At 47.0% G+C, this 21507-nt stretch overlaps 1 protein-coding gene across 3 annotated transcripts in view; it reads right to left on the bottom strand.

Moving 5' to 3' along the window:
* Positions 1-21507, bottom strand: part of ELFN1 (extracellular leucine rich repeat and fibronectin type III domain containing 1) — a 105085-nt gene that overhangs the window by 76666 nt on the left and 6912 nt on the right. For all 3 annotated transcript variants that reach the window (XM_071570981.1, XM_071570980.1, XM_071570983.1), the window contains exon 2: positions 5929-6041. The gene's annotated coding sequence lies outside the window, so the exon portion shown is untranslated. The remainder of the gene's footprint in view (positions 1-5928; positions 6042-21507) is intronic.

The following is a 21507-nucleotide window of genomic DNA, read 5'->3' as shown; positions in this document are numbered from 1 at the left end:
AAACATTTGCTTTCTTAGAAAAAAAAGAAAACAAATAAACAAACACACACACACAGTTCTTTTAATTAAAACTTGAAGCCTGTCACAGGGAATTTTGATAAAAACGTTGACATTTTGCAAAGTTGCCCTTGGACAAATCATGAGCATTGAAAGCTCTGAGACAGGGACACTGTGCAAGTGCCTCTGCGCATGCCAGAGCGTTTGGGAAGGACATTCATCTTCCTGCAGTCAGGTGTGTTGGTAATTCCGTGTTGTTCCTCATGTGTTTGTCCTTCCCATATCCACGTGCAATCTACGTCGCACGGGAGCTGTGGCAGGACAGTGAGAAGGCCAAGAGAAGGTCGTGTGGTTGCACACAGGGAAAAACACAGAATGCCCGTGGCAGGGCTGCTCGCACACGGCTTTGCAGGCAGGCAGGGCTGCAGGTGTTGCTTGGAAAGGGAGGACTTCGTGCCTGTGTGTCTCCTGCTGCTTGCACAGAGATGGAGCTGCATCACTTCACAAAGCCTGGGACATTTTTACAGCAGTCCAGCGTCAGGGTTGCTGGCTGGGACAGCAAGGGGTGAAGCACAACTTCAAGATTTTAGGTTACTCCTTTGTTCTGTGGGAATTAGTAGAGCCGTAACTTGACACAGCACCCACAATTCTCCAGGACAGCTCCAATGCTCAGGACCTTGCACAGCAGGATGGTTCCACCTCATGAGTCAGGAATGCTGGTGCCAAGGCTTTCTCCTGCTTATGCACAATTTTTATCCATCACCCCTGGCTCAGGTCTCAGCTGCAGACAGCAGCCCCTCCGCAGGCCCTGCTCATGCAGACACGGACCCACGGCCACCTCCAATCAACCAGGGAGGAAAACAAGAAGAGACAGATAGGGAGGAAGGACCTTATCCTCCAGGTCTGCCCTGGGGCTGATGCACATGTGAGGAGCCGCTGCTTTTTAATACCATGGGTCTCATCTTAGCATCATTTCGCTTTGCTCCATCCCCCTGCTTCTCCCATTTGTGTGGGAGCACTCAGTTCACACTAACAGATCTGAGCATCGCCAGATGATTAAAGGAAGTGCTGCTTTTTAAATCGCTCTGATTGGGGTTGACGGCTGTGTAGAGTTGGACACTTGGCTCTAATGATGTGTGAAAATCTCCCTGCTGTGACCCATCGTTCCAGCTGTGGAAAATAAGGAGAAAGGCGGAGGAGGGGGGTAAAAATTCCCTTCGGTGGGAGTCCCTGATCAGACAGAGGTTTGTCACTCTGGACGGTCCCTCTGGGGCTCTGCTCAACGCCTCCACGTGGCTGGGAAAGGTGGCTCTGCTTCATGGAACTGATGGCACTGTGTGAATGTGGGACCAGAGGCAGCAGATGAAACAGGGTCCTGTTCCAGCGCAGGACGGCATGATCAAAGCATCTGAGCCATGTTGGAAGCAAAATGCCAGGCAAGGAATGCCTGCCAGTTTGATGGGGGGCTCCATCCTGGCTCTGGCTAGTCCCACCAATGCTGGTGTTGAGGGAAGCATTATCCAAAACTGGAATGTTGTCGGTGTGTGCAGGATGCCAGGGCACAGCTGTGCTGCTGCTGGAGCTTTGCTTCAGTCAAGTACTGTGAGTGTGGTAAGAAGGGTCTGAGCAAGAAAACCACACTATCTCTGACACACAGGGGCCACCAGCTGACACCTCCTCAGGTTAGTCTCCATCACTGCTGCTACCAGGGGACCAGCTGTCAGATCTCTGCACGAAGGGGATGTTCACCCAGCCAGTTCGCTGCCTTCTTTCCCCACCACCTTCCTCCACTGTTAACTCCCTAATGACACCTGAATTCAAAGCAAATCTCAGCATACACAGTCCATTCCTTCCTCTCCAGATAAATTTGCTTCTTAGAGGCCCTGCTAGCTGAGATTCACTGTTCTGTAGTGGATGGGAATGGCCAGGTGGGCTCTGAAAGGAAGCCTGAGTTTCCTCAGGCTCAGATGGGGCTAAAAAGAGGCACAGGGGGAGGTCAGGCACCAGCAGGAGGTGTCCTGCAGCGAGTGACCCTCAATGTGACATTGATGGCTCTTAATTCCTAAGCCTGCTTTGGAAGGATTTCAGTAGATCCTATTTAATCACTGCAGCCTCTTCATCTCCCCTGTCTCATCTCAGGGTAATATTACGTATTCTTCTCCAACGGCTTTCTCCAAGAACTGGCCATCCTCCTCCTCCTCCTTCTCCTCCTCCAGGGGTTCCCAGCACAAGACATGCCACCAAGTCCTTTGCCTGCTGCACAGTGTGGGGCTGCTGAAGCTGCAGCTGCCCTTGGCCTGTTTACTGGCACACAGCTCAAACAGCATTTGCCTAATTTCCCCTGCCGCGGGAGGACTCTGTCTCATGCTAACGAAGGGCACGGCTCCCTGCAGGTGCACCACCACCTCCCCACAACTGGGCTGTGCCGTGCACAGCATTAAATATTTAAGCGCTTGTCAAAATGTTGTAACGATTTTTTTGTCTTGTTCCATTAGCTCCATTTCCAAAGGCCACCACTGGAACTACTGAACATTTATTTCTATTGAATCCAGCTTAGAAGTTATGATCTGAGAAACCAGGAGACAAGACAGTATGTTCTGTGGCACCAGCTTTTCCCCATCACTGCTCGGCTGAGACACGCTGGCCTTTGAAATATCATTTTTATTCCTACCTTAGAAAAACTAAAATAAAGAGATTGACTCTTCCGCCTCCTTGATTTGCTTCTGCTGGTTAAATAAGGTACATAAATATCAGTCAGGTGGCTGCTCTGTGTAAGTTTTGGGGCTGTGTCTTTAAATGTCCTGCACAGTTTGTGGTACCGGTTGTGGGAGCTGAATTTCCTCCCCAGGTGCAAAATAAAGTGCTGTTATTACATGATTTTCCTGTTGCTAGAGAGGTATGCACATGAATCTTCCTCCCTCGCTGCCTGTGCATGAACAGCATCTCATTATGCAAATACTACAAGTATTAGACAAAAAGCACTGAAGAAAGCCAGGGGAAAGAGCAGTTTAGACTGGGGATGAAGTGTGGGCAGGGGGGCTGCAGGGATTTATGGTCCCCTGCTTTGCTTTAGGTTCACTCTATCACCAAGAAGGACAGAGCCAGAGCTAGTTGCATGGGGCTGGGGACACCTGTAGCCCCCAGGGACTTTCGGGAGATGCCCAACACACCAAATACAGGCCACAGGATCCTGCACCAGGATCCTGCACCACAGGATCCTGCATCAGTCGCTGCAGACTCAGTTTTGCAAACAAACCCCAAGTTTTCAGGAGGCAGCTGAGCTTGCTGCAGACCAGAGGATGGGACAGCCTCCTCTCCTTCAGGGTAAAAAAAAAAAAGGGAAATCTAAAGCTTCTTGGAGACTTCCCTGCATTTCAGTTTCATGCTATTTAAAGATATGTGAGAGCCCAAGAGTTCCAGCCTGGCTGCCTGTGCCCGGATGCTTCGAAAAGTTGTAATCCCCGCTAGTGACATCACGGGCTGTTGCCATGGGGATGTCACAAACTTGGAGCTGTGACTTCACCACAGCAGGGATGGGCAGCAAGGGAGGCCCTGCTTCCCAGTCATCAGTGTCTCTGGTAATTAGCAAACTGGCATGGAAAATGAGGATGAAATACACAGGATAGGCACATAAAACCATTTTGCGAGTATGATCTATTGGAAAGCATTCCCTCATGAGAAAGCGCCTCCTTAATGTATCCTGTGCTCTTAAATAACCCACAAAAGGCAGAGAATAAAATAGAAATTATAGTGATTTGTTTTATTGGGCATTTCATTGAGCAATTAAGACGATAATTAGGAGAAAGAACATTAAAAGGCGTTACGCTCAGCCCTCATCCTGCTTTAGAGGAGCATCCTCATATTGAACATGCAGCATCATCCAATGTTGTCCTGTGCCAGCGTGGGGTTCCCTGGGGTGACAGAGGCATACATGGATGTGGGAAGGGGTGAAAAACTTCTCCCCTGTGGCCTGGCAGGACACCAGAGCTCTCCCTAGAAATGCAGGGTGGGAACAGTAGGTTGCAGGGAGCAAACCCCATCTTTGTGACATCTCTTGGAATGTGGTGTCAGGCTTTGGCACTCATTGTGCGTGGCATGTAGGGGAGGCTAAAGGAAAAAATTCTCTCTGGGGAGAAGTCACTGTGGTGAACACTGATGGAGAACCACAGCCAAAGCAGAAGCAGCAGAAAGCTGGAAAAGCAGTTGAAAGCTCAGAACAATGCCCTGTGTGCCAGCAGGGCAGCTCTGTCACCCACCCCCCATCTAACATCTATCCCCTATTTTGCCTCCTCATCTTTGGTACATGTAAAAGTACCTGTATAACTAATCCATATCCAAATAGGTTCAAACACCATTCCAAGAATCCTCAGCAAACACATCTCAATCTAAGCTGCCTCTCTAAGACAGCAAGTATTTCCCACAGATGAGAAAACCTTGGTGGTGGCCAAGACATCCATGAAACACACATATCAATGAAACAAAGATCTGCTCAAGTCACGAACTCTGTGGGTCTTGTCCAAATCCAGCACATCTTCCTCCACCCCATTTACACCTAACAGCACAGCCACACTCCAACTGAAAAGTCAGGACATCAGATTCCAGCACAGGCTTCTTCTGGAGCCATGTTACAAACTGGGTGCGCCAATGCTCACACAGCCACCTCCTAAGAGGCCCCCGGTGAAAGCCAGCTCCAATGGCAATGTCCCCTGCGAGTCCTCAAGGACTGGTCACTACAGGGATCAAGTGCAGCAATGGGAAAATGCAAATGGGTGTGACATATACCATGAAAAGAAAGGGCTTTACTGGAATCAGTGGGTCCCTTTGGACAGGCAAGATGACAGTTGAGCTAATTCCCTTTATTTCCTCAAACCACGTGCACAAGTAGCAAAACAAGCAACCAACCCATCCAGATAAATGAGAAACCCCAAACTGCAACACAGCAGCACTGACCAGTTACCAAGAATTAAGCAGTCCTTAGGTCGCTGCTTGCTCCAGAACACATACTTAGAAAAGTGTGCAGGAGAAGGCTGACATGTTTTAAACTGGCCTCTGTGACTGGTAACCCCTTTTTTCTCCCTAGGGAGATGGATGTGATGGCTATAATCCCGTTGCCATGCTGGATTTCAGGGACAGTGGCTTGTTCGTGTTGAGCCCAAAGCATTGACAACTGACAGAAAAATCCACGTTCAGAAAGTCACTAACCCTCCCTTTTCTTGTCCTGGGAAACACGGCTCCCCTCCATCCCCCCTGCTCAGAGGGAGTAATTGCCATCCTCTTCAAAGGAGAGCAAAACTAGCTTTTTGGCTTGTGGCTGGCTCTTACAGGCATGAGAGCAGCTTGTTGGGAGACGAGTGCTCAGCATAGCCCTAAAACAAGGCTCCTGTTTGAAGTGCATGGATTGAGGCTGGATTAAGAAAGCCCAGGAGGAGTGCCTAGCTCTGCTCCTGCACTTAAAAGGCTGCTCGGCAGCAGCGGCCAACGCAGCTTCATCCTGCTCCCGTGATCCCCACGAAGCCGCCACGGCGCCGGGGAAGCGGCGATTTCGTATGCGCGGTTCGACGTGCCCCGGGGAGTGGGTAATGGCAGCGCGTGTGCGCTACTTCCCAGTACAGCTCCTCCTGGGAGGCTGCGGGAGCCCCCAGCGCCGCACTGACCCTGTTCTCCTCGAGAGGGGTAGGATGAGACCAACAAACACAGGGCAAAACACCACCATCAACCACCTCTGCCTCGTCAGGCAGAGCCAACAGAGCCTTCAGAGCTCAGCACTAATTGGGTGCAGAGACTTATCTGTGGCTCAAGACAAGTTTGGAGAACCCTTTCTGAAGTTTCCCTCTTGCAAACACCTTATTTCCCCCCTCTAATCAATGCAACTAGCAGGTTTAATGCAACACAAACAAGGAACAGAGGATAGAACAATATTCCAGCCCATACCTGAAGGCGTATCCTTCTTTTCTCAGCAAGCAGCGGGGAGGACGTTGCTGTCTCTTGGTAATTTTCCAACATCCTGTGTTGCAGGTACATTTATGCACTGATCATAGTTGGAGCTGTTAATAAAAAAGTGCAAAGAAAACAGATTTTACTGTGAAGCGTAGGGCTGCTTTTCTCCCAGCTTTGCATTATCATGACTTCCTCCTTTTTTAATCTTTTTTTTCTATGATTGACCAAGTTTGGGGTTCAAAGCTTTAAAAATAAATCGCGGATCGTCTTTCATCTACTATGCATGAGAGAATCAGAATCATTACATGGTTTAAATGGATATTTTGAGAGCAACGCTGGACCAAGCAGTTCCTACTTTAACTGGGAGCCAGAGGGATGAAGCTAATTTGCAAATAATGTTACATGCTGGTTTTACTTCAACTCAGGGAAAAGGCTGCAGCGACTACTTGTCATTCTTTGTGAGAAATTGAACAAAACGGAAATCAGTTGACTAGTTAAAAAGAAAATATATATATATATATGACATATCTGCAGCAGACCAATTTCTCCTGCGCCAGGTGAACATCCCGGGACTGCAATTAAGCTGCAGCTCAGCACGAACCCTCCCTGAGCACTGGGGACAAACAGACTGGCTGTCCTTTTCCTGAGAGCAGATTTTTAACTTGGTCATCCGAGAGCTTTTCTGCAGCTCAATTTGAACCACTTCTTCTTTACGCAGTTCTAAAGTCAACTTTCCCCTTTAACATCACTAACGCCTTCCCCCCTGGAGGGGTGAGCGCCGATATCTGCAGAGCTGCATCTTCACAATGAATCGCCTATCGATGACTTTGTGGCTAATGTATACAATGCGAAGCAGAGGAGCTAATATAATGCAATTTTCCATGTTTACTGCATTATTACAGTGGTTGAATCTGCTGATTAGTTCCCATTTTTTTGCCATCTCGTCCTAAGCATCCCTTTTATTTTTGCCCTGCTTATCTGCATACAGTCATTTATCCGCACGGCTGCTGTAGCAGCAAGCAGGGCCAAAGCTATCATTTCTCCTCCCTCTCACATTTTAATCTTGCAGACCTCAATCTTTGTGATACCACTATTATTTTGTCTATATCTGATCTAACAGGAACCAGCCATTATTTTTTGCCTTAAAAACAGGAAACCAATCTGAGCAAAAGATCGTGGTGGCTGTGGCACTAATGATCCCTGGCATATCTCCTTGCAATGAATCCGATGCTAAAACAGAGACCATTTGTTTCCCTTCTCTCTACAGAACTGCAGGACTGACCCCTCATGCACAGGCAGCTCCCATCAATAAACAACATTGCCCCGATCTCCCAGGGGATTAATTTCTCTGCCAACTATCTCAGCAGCTCTTCTTATTGTCTTATTTATCCAAACAGTGGAAAAACAACTCAAGTGGAGCCAGACACTCTCCAACAACATGACTGTTACTGATTTCTTCAGATTTCTTCCCCTACAAGCTAGGAAAGTCTCCTCCCCCAACTGTTGTTAATTGAAAAGGGAGGGTGAAAATTTCCTATAATATGAACAACACCAGAAAAATGCTTTTCATTGCTGTTCCTTGAAGATCATGGCAAGAAATTTTGCCCCCAGCTTCCCTAATACTCCTCACCTCCCTGCTCTGAGGTAACTGTCCCACCAACTGGAGAACATCCACTGAAGCATCAAGCCAAAATGCTGTGCATATGCCAGACACATCAGCCAGAAAGGATTTACTTGGGAGAGATGAGGAAAAAAACTGAGGGAGCCCTCAACTCCCTTCTTCTGCATCCCAAGGTTTTTCAAACAACGAATGTGTTCACTCAACCTTCTCACTGTATGTCCATGATCTGCACCATTGCTCTGTGACTTCTACCTACTCCAAGCTCTTCATCTTTTCCTGCAGCCCAAAGACCTCCACATGTTCCACCTTCCCCCAGGAATATTATAAATAAATCAGGGGCCACATTCAGCCCTTGGTTTGTGATGCAAGCAGGAATATCGAGGTGCTTCAAAGGCATGTGGCACTGGCAGAGCATGGGATTCTGCCTGTCCTCTGTCCAGGATTTATACAAGTGAGACATAAGGAAATCAAACCAAACCCTTCCCCATATCCTCTGCTGAACAGCCCGGTTTGGGGAATCCCTTGCTTACATCCACACGGAGCTCCCAACCACCCAAGCTGTAGCGCTGTGGGAACCTGAATGCTCCTTGGTCTAGATACAACACAGCATGTATTGTATTTATTATTAATGAAAGATTAAATGTTCTAAAGAGCATTATTAATTTTAAAGCTACTAATAATCATCAGCTGTCCCTGACTTCACCCCACAAGCCTGAGAGCTGTAACGAAAGAGCAAATTCCGGCTCAAAGCATCTTTAACCGAGGCTGCTGCAATCCCCAGCCCAGTTCTGCAGCTCAGGGCCCACAGGCATTTTCTGCAAGTAGTGAGGAACCTCAAAGGTCTTCAAATGTGACCAACCATAAAAAGCCAGAAATGGCAGAAAAATAATTCTCTGTTACCCTTGTCTGTGAAAAAAAGGACTCTCACCAACCTCCCAGCTCTGCAACACCAAGCTGTCTTCTCTTGTTCCAGTTTGCAGCCCTATTATCACCCCAAGCCCAGGTTTGCACAGGTACCGGTGTTGCAGCAGTCAGGAGATGGTGATAACCCATTTTAGCTCCAAGAGAAAGTCTGCATTTCCAAATGTATTTCTTGCCCTCTTCCTCCTTGGGAAAACACAGCTCCTTACAGTCTCACAGGAGCATGAGCTGAACAAAAGTCACAGAGGACCCATCCCAAATGAGGTCCACAGGACAGGACTGTCCATGGTACCAGGTAACACTCAGCTCACCTCCCAAAAGCAGCATCTGCTCCCATCAGAGGTGCTCCATCAGCAATAGGAGCAAGAATGTTTCTGCTCTGAATCCTCCAGCTCCTTGGCAGGACAAGCAGCGAGAGGAGCCACCAGCTCCAGCAGAAAACCAGTGGGTCAGAGGGGCACATGTGAAGGTACAAAGCATCCCTTGCACATCAGCAGCTTTCCTGCTAGCTCGACACATCAGCACTGGTGGTGAATCACATTTACTTTGTATTTCACTTGCAGGAACAGGGAGAAAGAGGTATTTCACAGAGGAGAGTGACAAAGAGGTCCACCTTGGAAAACAGGTTATTTTTGGTACTATAATCCCTTTCCTATGGAAAAGAGAGAGGCCCAGGAGACTGATGGAGCTGCTGAAACCCAGAGAGGAATCTGGTAGCAGAGCCTGGAGCATAATACAGATATCAGGAATCAACAACCAGAACAAAGACCCATGTTTAAAGACTGTACCAGCCTCAGGACGGAGACCTGTGCTTCACCATCCACCTGCCCACCAATCCTGCTGTAAGCCATGCCAATATGGGATGCTGCAGAGCCAGAAGGTGACGAGGAACACTGTTTGCTTACACAGATCTCTCCTAAGCATGCAAAGACCTGGCTCTTCATCTGAGTGCTAATTCTCACCCTCTTTCATCCCTGTTTTTTGCAGCTTTTCTACAAATCCAGAATACATTTGAGCGATCAGCACAATGTTTAGTGAGAAAATCGTATGCCACATTTCCGCTTGGCATGATTTTGAAATGGTTAAGCTGTTAAGCCCTGAAAGGAAAGTTTTAAGAATATCGTGAATAAAAGAAGCCAAAAACAAAAATAAACCAACAGTGGCAAAATTAGAGCATGACAGAAAGGAATCGTTTTGATGGATCATTTTTTCCAGAGAAATAGTGCATGCTGGCTGCTGCTTTCCAATGTCAGGATCTCTGCAGTTGTGTAGCACTTGGACTTTCATTACAATAGCAGAGAAATAAATTGCAAATCAACACTAGCACACAGGAGAGGGAGAAAGTTTTCCTTAGCTGGGATCAAACCTCGTACGAGTTTCTCTAAACCACTGCCTCTGAGGCCCACTTTGCCCATCTCACTGTGCCACAGCAAGGGAAGGCAGGAAGGGTTGACACGTCCTCAAGTGCATGTGTGAGGGCAGGCAACAGTCCAGGATGGGGTACTCTGAGAGATACCCTACAAATGCTTGTGTATCCGTACTTTTCAGAAAAATTCATCTGAAGAGAAGTAAATCCTGTCCCAAACTGTGGCTTACCTTCATGCAACACAACCCCAGTGGTACTGGTCCCTCTAAGGACAGTCAGGTTCTGCCTAGAGCATTCAGGGGGGCAGAGAAGACTCCCCACCTTCACCCAGCCAACTTGATTCACTCAATGCAGTGACAGCTGTGTGGCCCCTCTGTCTCCTGTGTCACTCAGAGGTCCCTCCTGAATTATGTATTGCTTTGCTGCTGTGCACACTGACTTGGTGACTTACACAGCCAGTTACTGGGCTGAAGGACACAGCTCCAATTGCAACTATTTAGCAATTATTTTTATCATTAAATGTGATACAATTCTACATCAAAAGACCTCCCAGAATGCATACATGTGACAATGTCCCACTCCAGCTGTGACACAAAGCATTAAGGTAATGGCAGTGCCAGTGGCACTCATATCTGATACTTCTATGTCCACCCAATGCAGTGCAGCTGAAAGGAACAAGGGCTCTTTTTCTCCCTCTCTAGTCTCCCCTGAGTCACTGTGAAGTGTTTGCTATTCAAAAAGTTCTTGCAAGAGAGCTCTCTCACCTGAGAGGGTCTGGATCAGAGACATCAGGTTAGGTCACCTCCAAAGGTAATGGTGGAAGAAACCTCATTCCCCAGCACATTCACGTCTGTGTACATCTCTGCAGAGGTCAAGCACTCTCTGGATAGGGCATCACCTGTCCAGTTCTGTACACTGACCCAGCTTCATCTGGGCACGATATGAAGATGAACAAATGGCCAGAGACAGTCTTTTCCTCCACCCCTACCACTTTTCCTGCTCGGGTTGTCCTCTGCGTTTCTGAAGTGCCAGGGGATCTCGTGCTGGGTGCACATAGTCACAAGATGAAACCCATGACCTATAGCAAATCTCTCTGCTTCCCCAGAGAGGCAGGGACCCAAGCAATCAACCCACCATCTATATCCCTCCTGGGAGGTGTTCTAAGACTCACCTAGACCAAGTCAACACCAGCCTGATTCAACCACTGGCAAAAGTCCTGCCTCAAGCAAGAAACTGGGCTGCAGAGTCCCAGAGGTCCCTTGTGCCAGCATTTCTGAGCTCCACCTTGTGATCTCCCCTCCTGCATTCACCCTCCTTCGCAATCTTGAAATGGCAATTTCTCTGGAAAGCTCTCTGTCTTCACAAGCAGAGAATCTCATATGTGAAGCATTAACAAAACCTGGGGATTTCACTTTTATTGGAAAACCAAAGCGCCCTCTGCACACGCCCCTTCCCTAATGACAAACAGCATCTCTGTAGCTGTCAATTACCCCTGAATCACAGCACAGGCAGGAACAGAGCACGTGGTGACCTGCAGAGGACTTGGGGCGAGAAAACAGCACAATAAATAATTACCTCATTGCAAGTCAAGGGGTAGCATTTCCACAAGGAGGATAATTTTACTCTGCACTGGTGTTTATATTGCAAATTGCTTCCAAGGTTCTATCTCAAGGAGCCTTTGCTCCTCATTGGCGTTCAGCCATTCCCAGCCCCCATCAAGGAGCCAGGCCTGGCAGCCTTATCCCAGGGCACTACTTTGACTTCAGGCAGGGGGAATAATTCCTCTGGATAAGGTGGGTAACAGCACAGCATTACTTATGCTCAGGAATGCACCCAGCCTCCACTGACCACTAGCATGTGTGAGTTCAGAGTTCCTTTTTGCTATCAACCTTCCTCCATCCCATTTCCAAGTGAGCTAGTGGGATTCATGAGAGACTGGAGCTGGATCTTTACATGCCATACAGAATAATACCTAACCCTCTTTCTTCCCCTATCTGAAGTGCTGTGTTATCAAGTGCTAAACTTTTTAAAGAAATTACTGTCCAAGTGTTCCTACTGCAGCATCACAAAATAAATGAGCAGAGGGCAAAAGTAAACCCGTATCTATAGAGGTGGTCTCCTGTTCATGGACACTGCAGGGAGAGTGTGGATATTTCTCCACACTGCAGCCTGGTGATTCTCAGTGCACTACACAACTTCATAACAAAAGATGCTGAGGTGGTGCTGGTGGAAGAAGGGAAATTGGTTTTCCCTTCCTTTTATTTTACACGTGCTTCTGTTGGCACTGGCTCCTGGACACATATTTCTCCAAGCCCAGCTCCTGCTGAGCATGTTAACAATGAAGCACAAACTCAGGCACCACTGTCTGTGGGTTTCACTAAAATCCTTCTATCAGCCCTCTGTGCCATCCCAGGATGGCAGGGCAAGGTCACAGCCCCCAGCTCTGTCCCCAAGGTGGGGAAGGCTCCTATGACACAGCTTAAGCCACCGTAGCCCAAAGCAACCCTTTGACTCCTCTCAAACACATCAAGTATTCAGTCCTCAGCTACAGAGCTGGGAAACACCAGGAGAGCCTGGAAGACAAGCAGTTGTGTTATCAGACATTCATCATCAGGAATGAGAGCACACAACTCAACATGAGTGTCCTCCACTGGCTTCAAGGGCACACACACATTGAAATTCCCAGCAGATTCAGGGCTCTTGTTTGCACTTCCATCACAGCCGCAGCCAGAAGCTCAGAAGGCTTTCCAGGCAAACCTAGGAGTTCCACTAGCACTGACAGCCTTGGTTTTTACTTCTGCAGTGCTTGTGGATGTTTCTGGGAGAGTGATGGATGCATTTTAGGTATTATGAATTAGAGGAGTGGTTTACATAAATGAGAAGATAGAGGAGATTTTGGTCAGAACAAGGACTTTTTTTCCTTCTTTTAAATTTCCTAAATTGTTCTCCTAATCATCAGCACTTCTTGCCATGATGAACAACTAGACAATTCAGTCATGTTACCTTGGATGTATCATGGCAGACAGCTAATCCTATTGGTCATAAATCCTGTCCCTTTCAATCTCCATTATATAGGAAGAGCAAATTTGGTATGATGCATGTGTCATTACACGCCGATGCCTTTCCATTATCATATAACTGGATACCCCCAAGGTTCGTAATTTGCAGTATAATAGTAATTTTTAAAGAACCATTGGTAATCAATAGCTCTCAGCATCCCTGTCAAGATCATTTGCAAAACAAATAACAACACTGATCTCAACCAACTTTACAGGAGGGATATTTAATCCCCATGAACTGCATTATATGATGGATAAGTGAGGAATCCTAGACTATGTATCATGTATTTTCCTTGGATTAAATATCACTTCAATCAATGTTGTTACCAGCCGGTACAATGCTGTCTGTGTTTTCACTAAGTAATTCTGAAGTATTGTCTTACAAATTGACATTAGCTACGTGCAGGGCACCAAAACCACATGGCAGCTTTGTGGGTTGAGGAGAGGGCAAGGCAGAGGGCAGTGCCGACGTGATGCTCATGGGGAGTACCTGGCAGCAGGCAGGGCTGGGGGTACAGAGCGCTGCCAGAGACCCCACAAACAGAGCACTGCTGTGATGAGGGGTCACAGCAGATGTTTACCATGGCCATGACCACTGCCCATGACCATTGGCACATGGTTGGGTGAGCACAGATGGTTCTCAGCCCTGTGCTTGCAGGGGTGATGCTCCTTCCCAGTGTGTGTTTGCTCTGCAATGCTCTCCCAGGCACAGATCTGCCCTCGATGCCAGAATACCCAGCATAGTCAGAATCAAATCACTGGCAGGAGGAGGTGCTGTTCTCATCCCTTGTCAATACAGAGCCAGGGTTTAACCAAGTTACTACCTGTAACTCTACAAAAGTGCTAAATAGTATCATCTAATAAGACGTTCAGCCATCTGCCTCATTAGCTAACAGACAGACCTTAAGGACAACAAACAGAGGCTCGATGTTACTTATTGCTTTTCCTTTTTCTGCAGCGTGCACCGACAGAGGCTGTAATTAGGAAGGTAACTGTGTCTCGACTGTCCCTGCCCTGGCTGCAGTCAGTCTGGCTCAAGCCCATCCACACCCCAGACCCTGACAACCTTTAATGCAGTTTAACATATAAAAATGGAGACAGCAGGACCTTGTGCAACCAGTACAGAGAGAGGCACTCAGAGACAGCACAGGCCTCAGGGGATGTGCCACAGCCCTGAGACAACCCTGCAGCATCCAGCCCAGGGCTCCCTAATGAACATCTCCCAAGTCAGATTAAAGCCACCCTGCCTGTGCTTCAGCAGCCTCGCTATCGACCAGCCTGCCTTACCTGTTGCATGGCCAAGAGCTGGCCAGCACCTGCACTTTCTCTCACAGATGGCTTTCCAAGGCATTAAATCCACATTTAAATTTTCTACTCAGTTCTGCCTCTTCAGAGCTCTCCAGCAAAGCTGTATCTTGCTCCTTGCAGCTGGAGACACCTATAGCAAAATCTTCAGCTCCTACTGATGTGGAAAAATTCATGCATTTCTCTCCTTGTGTAAGCACGGGTCTGGCACTCACAGCACACCCCAGAGATAAGCCCCAAATCACTCATCGCTAGAAACCCTACGCTTTGGTAAGGATGGACAGAATTAGGAATAAAAAACCCCACCCTTGGACCCTAACTAAACACTTCAGCTGCTGCAGATTACAGAATCCTATTTAGCAATACAAGAAAGCATGTTCCACAGAGGAAACATCATCAACCTGGCTATGGGAAGACAGTAAAATAAAAAATTTGGGGAGGAAGGAGAAACCCAGGGTTTTGCTTGTTTTGATTCATTTTTGGAGACAAATGTGGTTTAGAAAAGAGATTAATTGGGTTGTCCTGGCACCTCTTCCTGCTCAACAGCACCTCAACTGGGCTGTACACTCCTGCAAGCTCCTGGCTGCCCCAAGGAAAATGCCATTAAAGAAAATACAGCTATTTTTAAAGCTAGAAGGACAAATTCTCCTCCCAGTTACACCAGTGACCTCGTGACTCTCCACAAGATTGGGCAGGCATAGCTCTGATTTGGGGCTATTTTGAGCATCCTCCAGGCACCCAGCAGGCAGAAAGCACCTAGGAACAGGATGAGGCTCTCATCTCCAGATAGTCAGACCCAACCTGTTAAGACAGCAATAATTTTCATTTTTTACCCAACTAGAGGGTAAAATATGAAATCTCTGTTTAAATAAAACACTTTAACCAGCACAGCCACTTCCCCCCATATGCAACTGGGCCCAAGCAGGGCTGCTGCTTCCTGGTACTCCTGCTGCCATCCCTGCTCATTTATCACACATGCACATGTAGTACAAACTCATTCAGGGCTCTTCTGCAGATGAAATATTTAAATGGTTTATACTCTGCTATCCCTTTTAAATAAGATGGTATCACCATAAACAGACTTGGGCTGACTTGTTCTCTCCATCACTTTTTTTTTTTAATATTCTCCCTTGCAATTTCATCAGGCTGCATCCAGCACAATCTGAGAGCTCCATGCTGGTAAATGGATGGAGTCCCTTGGAAAGTTCAGATGTTTTACAGGGATGAGGAAGAACCTTTAGATTTCCCAAGCAAGCATGTGGGCTACAGCATGGCTGAGGGGATACCACATATGGAAAGGGATAAAAAGCCTGGAATTTCTCATCTGCAGTTGCTGGGATGAACTCGCCTTGCCATCTGACCCAGCCTGTCTCTGTCACCCTTTTTGGGAGCTGCTGCTCTCACCCCAACACAGCTGCCACATTTTAGCTGCTGGTTGCAGCAGTAAAAGCAAGATCCTGGGCAAGCTCTGGCAGACAAGACATGGCCAACATGTGCTGAGACACCACCCAAAACCTCCAAGAACATCAGGCTTGGAGGAATTTCCCAGCTCATGTGGTCAACACTCTGGCTTTCCCCCACTGCCATGCCCAGTTCTCAGGTGTCCCAGGACAGTGCACACACACTCCAACTTCACTAGCAAACTCAATGAACAATGGCTGAGCAAAACAATCAATGATTCTACCCAAATCCAGCCCAGTGTTCTCACGCTGGAGACCAGGGCACCCAACACTGCTGCCCCGGTGCAAGGGGAGGGGACACATCCACGGACAGAGAGGGAAGATCTCTCACTTGGATTGCAGAAACCTTAAGACAGAAAGCACTTACAGCTGTGTACACATCCATATGCATAAGAGAACAGGCCCTGATCCAGCACACGCTTACGTCAATCTGCCGTCACCAAGATTTAGGAGAACATTTAAAATTAAACAAAAATTTCCTTGCGCTGCAAAACTAAGGACAAAGAAAGGAAATAAGTCTTGTGGTTAGTGCAGAAGCAGGTGTTGAAGGACCTGGTCCCAGCAAGGCTCTGGTACTGACACCCCAGATAACCCTGGGCATGTCACTTCGCCTCCAGGTTTACCCACTGAATGTGTCTGCGAGTTCTCTAGGCATAAAACCACTGACAGATATAAGGGGCTCTCAAGACAGTCACGGAAAACCTGACCAGCTTTGAAGGTTACTTCCCATCTCATCTCCATGGCTGGCTCTTTTCACACTCTTTGCAGAAGGACAGGTTACCTGCACTCAACAGCTCCAAGGACCCCACAAGCGGTGGCTCTGAGGAGCTGGTTATAGTCTAAACCACAGAAGAAATGTCAACATTTGCAACAACATGTCAGAATTTACCTGCTGAAAATAAAGACGACAGCATTTCAAAATAAATGGGAAGAAAAGCAAGATCAATAAGTGACACACAATTCCCAAACCAGCCTCATTAAAATGAAATGTATTACTCTGTTCACCACCACAAGTAAGAGTTCCAGGGCAAAAGAGAATATGTTGGCTATACAACATGATGCTATTTTATGGCTGTTTTGTTAAGATATGGACTGGAATGCACAAAAAAAATTGTAACATGAATTAGTAATTCTTCATTGAGAGAGAGGGGGAAAAACTATGTAGAAAGTTTGAGGCTTTTCCTTAAAGCCAGTATAGAATTAGAGAACCTACAACCTAGTTCAAAACTGGAAGGGACTTTAATAGGGATGAGGAATGTTCTGCAAATCTGTTACAGAATCATAAAACCATTTACATTGGAAAATACCTCCAAGGTCTTCAAGGCCATTTGTGAAGCTCAAGATTAACAAGCTGACCTACACAGTAAACAATGAGACAAACTTCTCTGAACTTTGATGGAGTTGTGATACTCACTTTGCTTGTAAGCCATTATGGCTGGATTTTATGTCTTTATTGTTTTTCCAACCTAAATGACTACATGGTTTCTTATGGACCTTTAAGAATCACATCCCACAAATCTATTTCCCTTTTTCTTTACACATGAAGTAGTTACATGAACTCCACAGCCCAATTGCTGCTCCTTTGTGAATTGGGGCAGCTGCTGAAACATGTTGATTTATCAAAGTTCTCCTCTTACTCCTCTGTGGTAGATGTTCTCCAGAAGCAGTTGTGTTATTCCTGAGCCCAGGTTTCAGCATTGCCCTAGACAAGGTGAAAAGGAGCCAGGCTGGAGGGCAACACTGGACAGACTCAGCAGGGTGTCCGTCACCCTCCAGCCTGAGTCCCCTCCGCAGCTCCAGCCCCACCTGCCTGCTCAGTGGAGCTGGACTCAGCCACAGCTCCATCCCATTCCCACCTCAGTGTGTTGCTCCACTGCACAGTTTGCAAAGCACAGCCTGTTCCTAGCACAGGCCAGGTTCCCACAGCCCCAATGGGCAAAGGCTCCATCCCAGACAGCACAGAAGTTCAATGGTGCCATAAAACACCAGAGACAGACTTGAACTCCCAGATTTTAAAGACAAAGCAATTTCCAGCAGCTCTGTATCCCCTTGGGCCACACGCCAGACCTTGCAATTCACTACTCAGCACCACTTTCCCCAGGAGAAGGTGGCTGGAAGTGACATTACTGCAGTGCCTCCCTCCATTCCCACAAGTCAATCAGCTTGGTGAGCTTGGTGACACCAGCAGTCCCATCCCTTGTCCTGCTGACCTTGATGGATGCCCCGTCTGTCACACTCTTGATGTTATTAGCCCACAACCTTTGTACCTGCTGTGCCCAGAGCAAGGGCAGAACCAGCACGAGGGTTGTGGGGTTTGCTTTCAAGCCATGCCCTTTGTCAGGAGTAAAGCAGAAGGAGGTATTTTTATACTGCAAATCAGATGTTCAGTACCTTTTTTAATGATTGCCTTTTTTAGCATTGCTGTAACAAATTTCCTTTTTTTTTTTTCTTTTTTTCAGTGAGTGCTCAGAAGAGTCAGTGGGAAATACCCCTTTAGCGCTGCTCCACACAGCCCTGCTTTTACTCAAGCAAGGCCAGGCACAAACTTCTCAGCACAGTGATGAAACAGAACTACTTCAACTCCTCAAGCGTCCCAGGCTTTTCCTTGTAATGAGACTGACCATTTACACAGCCTGGAGAGGGAAGGGTTATAAGCCCTTGAGCCATGCTATTACCATCTCCTGCTGGAACACCTTGGTGGAATCAGCACTGAGCTGAAGTCAGGACATTTATCCTCTGACAATACTGTATTGCAACAACTTTATTTTGATGATACAGGATGATTAATGTTTACAGCTGCTGTCATTTCCTTTGATAGATTTTGGGGCTGTGGAGTGACATTTGCTCAATGCACCATTCCTGAAAAGCTGCACTCATCGTAGCGTGGAGGAGAGAGATGCTCCATGCATCCAGCCATCAGTAACCTGACTCCGCCAGCTGCAGGTGGCCAGAGGAGATACTGTGAGGAATGGGGAAATGCTTAAGGAAAGTCTTGACAGGTAAAAAAGGCTGTGAGTTAAGAGGAAGGTGTGTTAAACAGCCAACATTATAAGAAATGGTGAGAGTCTGTCTTTTTCAATGGAAAGAGAAAAGACTGTTGGTTACAAACAGCACAGCCAAGAGCCGCAGCAGACTGTGCTGTTTTAACACAAACACGCTGGAAGATCAGATCCCGAGCTGAGACTTCCAGGGCTGAGTTGCAGCCATATCGAGCTCTCACAAGTGCTCTTGAAGTCAAAACACATCCAAAAATCAGGTTGATCAATTGGTAAAACAAGACACAGACAAATGTCTTAACCGTAGTCTTCGCTAAAAGCAAAAACAACAACCCAACTAATAAACCTTAATCATAACCTCTGCGCCTCCGAGTTCCCCCCACCTGTAACATGAGGACAAGAATCATTTCCCTCACCTGGCTGCTGCAAGGTTCTCCTAATCAATCAGCTCATTAATTCATGCAAAGCATTAGACAGCCAGCAGATGGATGGCTTTACACAATAGCATTTTCTACAGTGAAATATTTCTACTTAATTCTCTGCCAGCATCTGCCTGCCCACTCTCATCTCACCGGCTCAGACAGGGACACTCTCGAGGTCCAGAGCAGTATGGTCTCCTCTCAACCTAAACAGCACCTGGTGCCACATGGGATTCCCTGGCTGGAGACATCCTTTCCTCAAGGCTTCTTACAGAACTTGATTTTCCTCATATTTAAAAGCTGTCTCAGGAGCGTAATGATTTTAAATTCACTCCCCGCTGCAGTCAATCAATGGAGCGGCGGCGGCTGCTGGTGCCTCGCGAGCAGGCGGTGATGAATGGGACTTTCGAGGCTGCACCGCTCGCCTCCGAGCGAGAGGAGAGCGTGGGCAGAGGGTGGGGAAGAGAAGCAATGACAGAAACAAAAATTAAAAGGCAAAACCAGGGCTGTGGGTAGAAAAGCCCAAATTGCTCTCTGCAAAGTTGGGACAAGTGTTGATCCACTCCTGGAAGGCACAGCTTGGAGGGAGCAGTCTTGGCTTTGCATTAGTCTCCCTGATCTGTTATCATGCTATAACTTGAATAAAGCAGCTAAAACATTTGTTACAAGTAAGTGCTAACCACAAACCTCACCTGTGCCAAGGACCAGAACCCTGGGCACCAGCATCCACCCTGCATATGTGCCCCTGACCCAGCTCTGCTGCCCAGGAGGAGCGAAGAACAAACACCTGAGTGCGGCTTTCAGGAACACATCTTCCCTTCAGACAAAGCAACAAAGGGCAGAGCACCAAAGGTGTTATCCCTTAGCATTACCTGTGGGATGACACACAGAATCCTGAGCCTCCCTACCCCTGTGCAGCTCCAGGTGCCAGCAGCAGAGAGGAGCAGCCCTGAGTGCTGTCACCCCAGAGGGACAGGGAGCACCCATTCTTGCAAGTATCATGAGTTTCCACAGAGGAAAAAAAAAAGATCAAATGGACACAAATAACCCCCTGTTTCAGGGAGCCCCAAAGGCCTAATCCTGCTCCAGTGTGCTGCTGATCACCCTGCTCTACCGAGAACAGGTGCTGCTCAGCATCTGAGACAAGCTGCTTCACATCCGGGCTCTTTTTCTCCCTCTTCCTCCAATTACAGGGTCAGGTCAGGGTTGTGAGGCCTGTCAGCATAAAAACAAAAGAAAAATCCTAATATGGAAAACTGGCATTCCCGAAGAATCTGCAGGTTGTAGCATGAGCATCACAGCTGAGTGTTACAAGTCTCGCAAAGAGCCAAAGAATGAAACCCACCACACCAGCAAAGTTAAAATATGAGGCAGTAAAGTAATGATGTTGCTCCTATTTGAGTAAACACTAATTAAGAATGTGTAATTGAATTAATGCATTATTTAGAAACCCCAGCAAATCCTGAGTGGGGCTATAAATACATTATAGGGTTCCTTCGACATCACATCTCCCTCATTCCTCACTACACGCAGTCTATTTTAATGTCACCAGAATCTCCAGATTTATTTACATCCTCGTCACTAACAATTGCTTTTCATTTATCCTGTTTTTGATATCCTCTCCCCTCAATTCCACACACTCAAGTGCTCCATATGGGGCGGTGATTGCTATTTAATAAGTCACAAATAAGTCTAATAAATTAGCTCAGCTCATCAACCACTTCCCCTCCCAATGCCCCATAGCCACATGTCTGGGTCTACTTTGTTCAGAACCTGGAAAAACATCAAATATCTCAATAGAAAATAAATCCATCTCCTAGAAATACATTTTTTTCTACAGCTTCAAGTGTCGGTTTGCTCCATGTTACACTGGGAAAGGCCCTGCACAAGCAGGATCTAAGCTTTGTCCAGAATAGGTTGAGAAATCAGTATCACATAGTGAAAATAGAGACAAACTATCTCAGGGAAAAGGAGAGAAAAAAAAGTAAGCTCCTCAAAGGTATCACAGCAGATGTTTGCACCTGTGAAAGGTCCTGAGATTTGCAAGCTGGGACAGTTTAGGAGTGCTTTGGGTATTTAGCAAGAGGCTTTACATACCTTACTCTTTCCTCCTGAGCCCTTTGTAGCAAGGGTTAAGGTTCTTACTACCATTTCTAGGAAGAGATACAAATACACCAAAAAGAAAGAAATCCAGTGAAATTTTTGAAAACCGCTGAAGACAGTTGTAAGGAGAGCAGCACGAGAAAATAACGCAAAGGCAAATCCAAGTTCACATTCATACACAGCTCCAGAAAAGGGAAAAAAGAAGCAGCACTAAAGTGCCTTGTACTCAGATATGAGCATACACTGTAGCAAAATCTGCATGCTGTTTATAAAACATATTGGAAGACTTTTCCCTAAAAGATGCCATAGAGAGTATAAAATTT

Source organism: Pithys albifrons, chromosome 16 (assembly GCF_047495875.1).
Source record: "Pithys albifrons albifrons isolate INPA30051 chromosome 16, PitAlb_v1, whole genome shotgun sequence".
In the NCBI taxonomy this organism is placed as follows: Eukaryota; Metazoa; Chordata; class Aves; order Passeriformes; family Thamnophilidae; genus Pithys; species Pithys albifrons.
This window is presented reverse-complemented; position numbering and strand designations above follow the sequence as displayed.